The 8,971-nt window shown below is 36.4% G+C and overlaps 1 non-coding gene across 1 annotated transcript; it reads left to right on the forward strand.

Moving 5' to 3' along the window:
- The first annotated feature begins 3,230 nt into the window (after positions 1–3,230).
- LOC132651936 (U6 spliceosomal RNA) lies at positions 3,231–3,337 on the forward strand. The gene has a single exon (XR_009589459.1). It is a non-coding gene; the product is annotated as a U6 spliceosomal RNA (small nuclear RNA).
- Positions 3,338–8,971: the final 5,634 nt, after the last annotated feature.

Here is an 8,971-nt window from a genome sequence, read left to right on the forward strand (position 1 = left end):
ACGCATTCTATGAAGCCATAGTCACCTTGGTTCTTTAACCTAGAAATACCCAACAAAGAAAGAGCATTTCAGGTCCATCTCCTTTATGAACATTGATGCAAAAATACTGAACAAAATACTTGCAAACCGAATCTAAGAATACATCAAAGATATTATCCACTATGACCAATTTGGCTTCATCCAAGGTATGCAGGGGAGGTTCAATATAAGGAAATCCATCAATGTGATCCACCATATTAACAAACAGAAAGGAAAAAAAAAACATGATAATCTTTCTAGATGCTGAAAAGCATTTGACAAAATCCAACATCCATTCATGTTTAAAGTATTGGAGAGATCAGGGATACAAGGTACATATCTAAACATAGTAAAGGCAATATACAGCAAGCCTAAGGCCAACATCAAACTGAAAGGAGAGAAACTTAAAGCAATCCCACAGAAATCAGGTACAAGACAAGGCTGCCCATTCTCTCCATATCTCTTCAACACAGTGCTGGAAGTCCTTCCTAGAGCAATAAGACAGCTGAAGGAGATCAAAGGGATACAGATTGGAAAAGAAGAAGTCAAATTATCACTAATTGCAGAAGACATGATAGTATACATGATTGACCCCAAAAACTCTATCAGGGAACTCCTACAGCTGATAAACAACTTCAGCAAAGTGACCAGATACAAAATTAACTAAAAAAAATCAGTAACACTCCTGTATACAAAAGGCAAAAGGGCTGAGAAAGAAATTAACAAAATAACACCCTTCACAATAGCCACAAATGACATAAAGTACCTTGGAGGAACCCTAACCAAGGAAGTCAAAGACTTGTATGAAAAAATTTCAAGTCTCTGAAGAAAGAATTAGAAGAAGATATGAGAAGATGGAAAGATCTCCCATGCTCATGGCTTGGCAGGATTAACATAGTACAAATTTCCATTTTACGAAAAGCAATCTACAGATTTAATGCAATTCCCATCAAATTGCCAACACAATTCTTTACAGACCTGGAAAGAAAAATTCTCAACTTCGTATGGAATAACAAGAAACCCAGAATTGCTAAAACAATTCTCTACAATAAAAGATCATCTGGAGGTATCTCCATCCCTGATCTCAAGCTGTAGTATAGAGCAACAGTTATCAAAACTGCTTGGTACTGCCAAAGAAACAGAATGGTGGATCAATGGAACCGAACAAAAGAACTAGAAATAAACCCAAACACTTAAGGACACCTGATCTTTGACAAAGATACCAAAACCATAAAATGGAAAGAAGATAGTATCTTCAACAAATGGTGCTGGTCTAACTGGATGTCTACATGTAGAAAAATGAAAATAGATCCAAACTTATCACCCTGAATAAAACTGAAGTCCAAGTGGATCAAAGACCTCAACATAAAACCAGACACATTAAATTGGCTAGAAAAAAAAAAAAAAACTGGGAATACCCTAGAACTCATTGGTACAGGAGAGAACTTCTTCAACAGAACAACAACAGCACAGGCTGTAAGAGCCACAATCAATAAATGGGACCTCATGAAACTGATAAGCTTCTGTAAAGCAAAGGATACTGTCATCAAAACAAAGCGACTGCCTACAGATTGGGAAAGAATCTTCACCAAACCTTTATCTGACCGAGGACTCATATCCAGTATATATAAAGAACTAAAGAAGCTGAAAAGCAGCAAACCAAGTAATCCCCTTAAAAAATGGGGAACAGAGCTAAATAGAGAACTCTCTGAAGAGGAATATGGAATGGCAGAGTAACACTTAAAGAAATGCTCAATGTCATTAGCCATTAGAAAAATGCAAATCAAAACAACCCTGAGATTTCACCTTACACCCATGAGAATGGCCAAGATCAAAAACTCAAGAGACAACACATGCTGGAGAGGTTGTGGAGAAAGGGGAACCCTTCTCCACTGCTGGTGGGAATGTAAACTTGCAAAACCACTCTGGAAATCAATCTGGTGCTTTCTCAGACAACTGGGAATAGTGCTTCCGCAAGATCCAGCCATATCGCTCCTAGGCATATATCCAAAAGAAGCTCAAGTACACAAAAAGGACATTTGCTCAACCATGTTTGTAGCAGCTTTGTTTGTAATAGGCAGAAGCTGGAAACAGCCCAGATGCCCATCAACTGAAGAATGGATGCAGAAATTGTGGTACATCTATATAATGGTGTATTACTCAGGAATGAAAAATAAGGAAATCATGAAATTTGCAGGTAAATGGTGGGACCTGGAAAGGATCATCCTGAGTGAGTTGTCCCAGAAGCAAAAAGACACACAGGGTATATACTCACTCATATAAAAATACAACATAGGATAAACCCATTAAAATCGGTACATATAATCAAACTAAGCAAAAGAGAACCCCAACTTAAATGCTCAATCCCCATCCTGAAAGGCAAAGAGGATGGACATCAGAAGAAGAAGAAAACAGGAAACAATCTAGGACCCTGCTACCGAGGGCCTCTGAAATCCAGAAGAAGAAACAGAAAACAACCTAGGAACCTGCCACAGAGGGCCTCTGAAATCCTCTGCCCTGCAGAGTATCAAAACAGATGCTTAGCCTGATGGCCAACTGGCAGGCAGAGTGAATGGAATTTTATGTAAGAAGTGGGAAATAGCAAGAGCTAGAGAGGACAGGAACTCCACAAGGAGAGCAAAAGAATAAGAACATTTGAACACAGGGAACTTCCCAGAGACTCATACTCCAACCAAGGACTATTCATGGAGATAACCTAGAACCCCTGCACAGATGTAGCCCATGGCAGGTTAGTGTCCAATTGGGTTACATAGTGATGGGAAGAAGGACTGCCTCTGACATATTCTGATTGGCCTCCTCTTTTATCACCTCCCCCTGAGGGGGGAGCATCCTTACCAGGCCACAGAAGAAGATAATGCAGCCATTCCTGATGTGATCTGATAGACTAAGATCAGAAGAAAGGAGACGAGGACCTCCCCTATCAGCGGACTTGGGGAGGAGCATGCATGCACAAAGGTGAAGAAGGGTGGGATCGGGAGGGGAGGAGGGAGGGACTTATGGGGGGATACAAAATGAATAAAGTGTAATTAATAATAATAATAATAAAATTTCAAGGTTAAAAAACAATAAGTTATTCACTGAATGAGGACATATCTTTGTATTTAACGAATAATAATGAAATCTTTGAAAATGTGAAATTCACAAGTCAAGGACACATGACTTTATTAATGACCAACTGAACGAATTATGTGGAACTCACTTTGGCAGCACATATTCTGAAATTGTAACAATACAGAGAAGAATAGTATGGTTCCTGAACTAGGATGACATGCAAATTTCTGTAGTGTTCCACTTGTTTTGTTGAAATTAAAGAAAACACAAGCAAAGGAAATTGTGGAGAAAAAGAACTTAGGAAAGAAAACAGGAACTACAGAGTTAAGCATAACCAATAGACTATAAGAGATGAAAGAAAGAATTTCAGGTGTGAAAGATACAATGGAAAACATCGAGGTATGTGTCAAAGAAAATATTAAAACTAAAAATATCTGACACAGAGCAGCCAAGAAATTCAAGACTTCATGAAATGAAAAAAAAAAAAAAAAAAAAAAACTTAACAATAATAGGAATACAGGAAAAAGAAGATTGCCTCCTCCAAGGCCCAGAAAATATTTTCAACAAAATAATTAAAAAAAAAATTTCCCCAAATTAGAGGAGAGGCCAATAAGAATACAAGAGGAATATAGAACACACACACAAAAAAATTAGTCCAGAAAAGAAACTCTTCCTGCCACATAATGATCAAAATAGTAAATATATTGAACAAAGAAAAAATGCTAAAAGCTGCAAAGAGAAAATGGCAAACCCATAGAATCACACCTGACTTTTCAACAGAGACCATGACAGCCAGAAAGCTCTGGACATATAGCATGCAGGCCCTAAGAGAACATAGATGTCAGCTCAGGCTACTATACCCAGCAAAAATCTCAGTCCTCATAGACAGAGAAAAGGAGATATTCAATGACAAAAACAAATTTCAACAATACCTACACACAAATCTAGCGTTACAGAAGACACTAGAAGGAAAAATACAACTCAGGGAAACTAGCTACTTTCAAGAAAACACATGAAATAGTAACCTCAATATAGTAAAACAAAAAGCAGCCAAGCACACAAACTATCACAGCCGGCATCAAAACAAAGGTTCGAACATCCACTTGTCATTAATCTCTTTCACCATCACTGGACTCAATTCTCCAATAAAAAGACAGAGACTAACAGAATATATGAATAAACAACACTTGGCAATCTTTTGCCTACAAAAAACATACCTAAGTCACAAATATAAACATTACCTGAGAGTAAAGGGCTGGAAGATGGCTTTCCAAGCAAATGGACCCAAGAAGCAAGTGAGAATAGTCATTCTAATATCTGATAAAATAGACTTTTAAACAAAATTAATTAAGGGAAAATTCCACCAGGAAAACACCACAATCCTGACTATCTATGCCCCAAATACAAGGGCACCCACATATGTAAAAGAAACATTGATAAAACTGAAACCACACATACATCCCCAAACATTAATAGAGGGAGACTTCAACAAAGGGCAGGTAAACAAAACAGAAATTAAGCAAAGAAACAATGTCTCTAATGGAGGTCATGAATCAAACGGACCTAACAGACATTTACAGAACCTTACACCCAACACAAAAAATTAACCTTCTTCTCAGCACCTCATGAAACCTTCTCCAAAATAGACAATATACTTGGTCACTAAGTGAGCCTCAAATGATACAAGAAGATTGAAATACTCCCTTGTGTCTTATCTGATCACCATGGAATAAAGCTGGAACTCAACGACAACAGAAATAGAAATAAGCCTCCACACATATGGAAACTGAATAACTTACTACTAAATGAAAGCTGGGTCAGGAAAGAAAAAAAGAAAGAAATTAAAGTCTTCCTAGAATGAAGATGAAAATGAAAATGATGGCACAATTTACCCAATCTTGTAGTTCAGAATGAAAACAGTGCTTAGAGGAAAGTTCATAGCACTAAATGCCTTCAAGAAGAAATTCAAGTCAGCTCATTCAGGCAACTTAATGGCTCACCTAAAAACCCTAGAAAAAGAAGAAGCAGACAGACCAAAGAGGAGTAGACAGCTTGAAATAATCAAACTCGGGGTTGAAATCAATCAATTAAAAACAAATGAAACAATTCAAAGAATCAATGAAACCAAGAGCTGGTTCTTTGAGAAATTCAACAAGATAGACAAACTTTTAGCCAAGATAACTAAAAGGCAGAGAGACAACATCCAAATCAACAAAATCAGAAATTAAAAGGGGGACATAACTACAGACACTGAAGAAATTCAAAAAATCATTACAACTCATTTCAAAAGTCTATATTCCACAAAATTTGAAAATCTAAATGAAATGACAATTTTCTTGATTTATTCCACTTTCCAAAGCTGAATCATGACCATGTAAAAAATTAAATAGTTGTATATCCTATAAGGAAATAGAAGTGGTCTTCAAAAGTCTCTAAAAAAAAAAGAGCTTAGGACAGATGGTTTTGTTGCAGAATTCTACCAGACCTTCAAAGAAGAGCTAACTCTAGTTCTATTCAAACCATTCCACAAAATAGAAACAGAAGGAACATTACCAAACTCATTCTATGAAGCCACAGTCACCTTGGTTCTTTAACCTCACAAAGAGTCAACAAAAAAAAAAGAGAATTTCAGGCCAATCTCCCTTATGAACATTGATGCAAAAATACTGAACAAAATACTTCCAAACCAGATATAAGAACACAAAGATATCATCCACTAGTACCAAGTAGGCTTCATCCCAGGTATGCAAGGGTGGTTCAATATAAGGAAATCCATCAATGTGATCCAAGATATTAACACACTGAAAGAAAAAGATCACATGATAATCTCCTTAGATATTGAAAGAGCATTTGACAAAATCTAATACCATTTATGTTTAAAGTATTGGAGATATCAGGGATAGAAGGCACATATCTAAACATAGGAAAGGAATATACAGCAAACTTACAACCAACATAAAAATGAATGGAGAGAAACTTAAAGCAATCCCACTGAAATCAGGAACAAGACAAGGCTGCCCACTCTCTCCATATCTCTTCAGCATAGTTCTGGATGTCCTTGCTAGAGCAATAAGATAGTTGAAGGAGATCAAGAGGATACATATTGGAAAGGAAGAAGTCAAAGTATCACTATTTGCAGATGATATGATAGTATACCTGAAAGACCCCCAAAATTCTACGAGTGAATTCCTGAACCTTCAACAAAGTAGCTGAATACAAAATTAACTCAAAAATAATAGCCCTCCTGTATACAAAAGAAAAAAGGGCTGAAAATGAAATTAGGGGAAAAAAACACCCTTCAAAATAGCCACAAATGACATAAAATGCCTTGGTGTAACCATAACCAAGGAAGTCAAAAGCTTGTATGAAAAAAAAATCCAGTCTCTAAAGAAAGAATTAGAAGAAGATATCAGAAAATGGAAAGATCTCCCATGCTCATGGTTTGGCAGGATTAACTAGTACAAATTTCCATCTTACCAAAAGCAATCTACAGATTCAATGCAATTCCCATCAAATTACCAATACAATTATTTATAGACCTTGAAAGAAAAATTCTCAACTTCTTATGGAATAACAAGTAACAAGAAGCCCCAAATTGCTAAAACAATGTTTTTTGCTCTACAAAAAACAAACAAACAAAAAACAAATAGATCTTCAGGAGGTATCTCCATTCCTGATCTGAAGCTGTATTATACAGCAACAGTAATAAAAAGTGCATGGTATTGGCATAGAAACAGAAAGATGGATCAATGGAACCGAACAAAAGAACCAGAAATAAACCCACACACTTATGGACACCTGATCTTTGACCAAGATTCCAAAACCACACAATGATAAAAAGATAGCATCTTCAACAAATGGTGCTGATCTATCTGGATGATTATATGTAGAAAAATGCAAATAGATCCACACTTATCACCCTGCACAAAACTAAAGTCCAAGTGGATCAAAGACCTCAACATAAAACCAGACACATTAAGTTAGTTAGAAGAAAAATTGGGGAAAACCCTAGAACTCATTGATAGAGGAGACAACTTCATGAGCAGAACACCAAGAGAACAGGCTAGATCTAAGAGCAACAATCTACTGAGGTTCATGGGACCTCATGAAACTGATTAAGCTTATGTAAAGTAAAGGACACTGTCATCAAAACAAAATGAATGCCTATAGATTGGGAGAGAATCTTCACCAACCCTATATCTGACAAAGGGCTAATATCCAGTATATTTAAAGAAATAAAGAAGCTGAAAAGCAATAAACCAAGTAATCCAATTAAAAAATGGGGAACAGAGCTAAACAGGGAATTCTAGATAGAGGAATATTGAATATCAAAAAACACTTAAAGAAATGCTCAACCTCATTAGCCATCAGAAAAATGCAAATCAAAATGATCCTGAGATGTCACCTTACATCCATCAGAATGGCCAAGATCAAAATCTCAAATGACCACACATGCTGGAGAGGTTGTAGAGAAAGTGGAACCCTCCTCCACTGCTAGTGGGAATGTAAAATTTTACAACCACTCTGGAAACCAATCTGGCACATTCTCAGACAACTAGGAATAATGCTTCCTCAAGATCCAGCCATACTACTCCAGCAAACATACAGAAGAGGCTCAAGTATACAATAAGGACATTTGTTCAACCATGTTTGTAGCAGCTTTATTTGTAATAGGCAGAATCTGGAAACAGCCCAGATGCCCCTCAACTGAAGAATGGATGCAGAAATTGTGGGTACATCTGCACAATGGACTCAGCAATGAAAAACAAGGAAATCATGAAATTTGCAGGTAAATGGTGGGAACTGGAAAGGATCTTCTTGAGTGAGCTGTCCCAGAAGCAGAAATACACATAAGGTGTATCCTCACTTATATAGACATATGAGATAGGATAAACCTACTAAAATCTCTACATCCATAGAAATTAATCAAGAGGGAGGACTCTGACTAAAATGCTCAATCCTCATCCTGAAAAACAAAGAAGATGGACATCAGAATTAGAAGAAATTCTCATTTTCTTATCTGAATAATACTTCATTATAGAAATATTCCACATTTTCCCTGAAAGAGATTGTCAGTCCTATTCTTTAGTCATTAGAAGTTGCTGGGATTTAATCATTGTATTGAATGACAAACTTTCTGGATAACAATGTTCTTTTAGCCTAATATTCCCTCCATCTTCTTCTACTTTCTGGTGATTTGAATTGCAATGTCCCCTTGAAGCCCATCTATTTACATGTGGAGTGCCCAGTGAGGAAATGTCTGGTTAGGGATTGGAGATATGGCCTTGTTAGATAATATAATTCCTTTCCACACCCCCCTAATTTCTTTCTCAGCCCTTTTATCTGTTGTATACAGGAGGGATACTTAATTTTTTTTTTGTTAATTTTATATCTAGCCATGTTGGTGAAGATGTTTGTCAGCTGTAGGGTTCCCTGGTAAAAATTTTGGGTAACTCAGGTATCATATCATCTGCAAATAGAGATATTTGACTTTTTCCTTTCCTATTTGTATCCTCTTGTTCTCCTTCAATTGTATTATTGCTCTAGGAAGGACTTCAGAACTATGTTGAAGAGATAAAAAGAAAGTGGGCAGCCTTGCCTTGTCCCTGATTTCAGTGAAATTGCTTTAATATTCTCTTTGTTTAGTTTGATGCTGGCTATAGACTTTGTGTATATTGTTTTTAGTATATTTAGATATGTACCCTTTATCCCTGATCTCTGTAATACTTTAAATATGAATGAATGTTGGATTCATTCATATTTTTTTCAGAATCTAAGGAGATTATCAACTGTTTTTTTTTCTTTCATTTTTTGTTTAATACGGTGCATCACTTTGATGTATTTCTGTATATTGTTCCACCCCTGTATACCTGGGATGAAG

This window comes from Meriones unguiculatus (assembly GCF_030254825.1).
Source record: "Meriones unguiculatus strain TT.TT164.6M chromosome Y unlocalized genomic scaffold, Bangor_MerUng_6.1 ChrY_unordered_Scaffold_42, whole genome shotgun sequence".
Lineage (NCBI taxonomy): Eukaryota > Metazoa > Chordata > Mammalia > Rodentia > Muridae > Meriones > Meriones unguiculatus.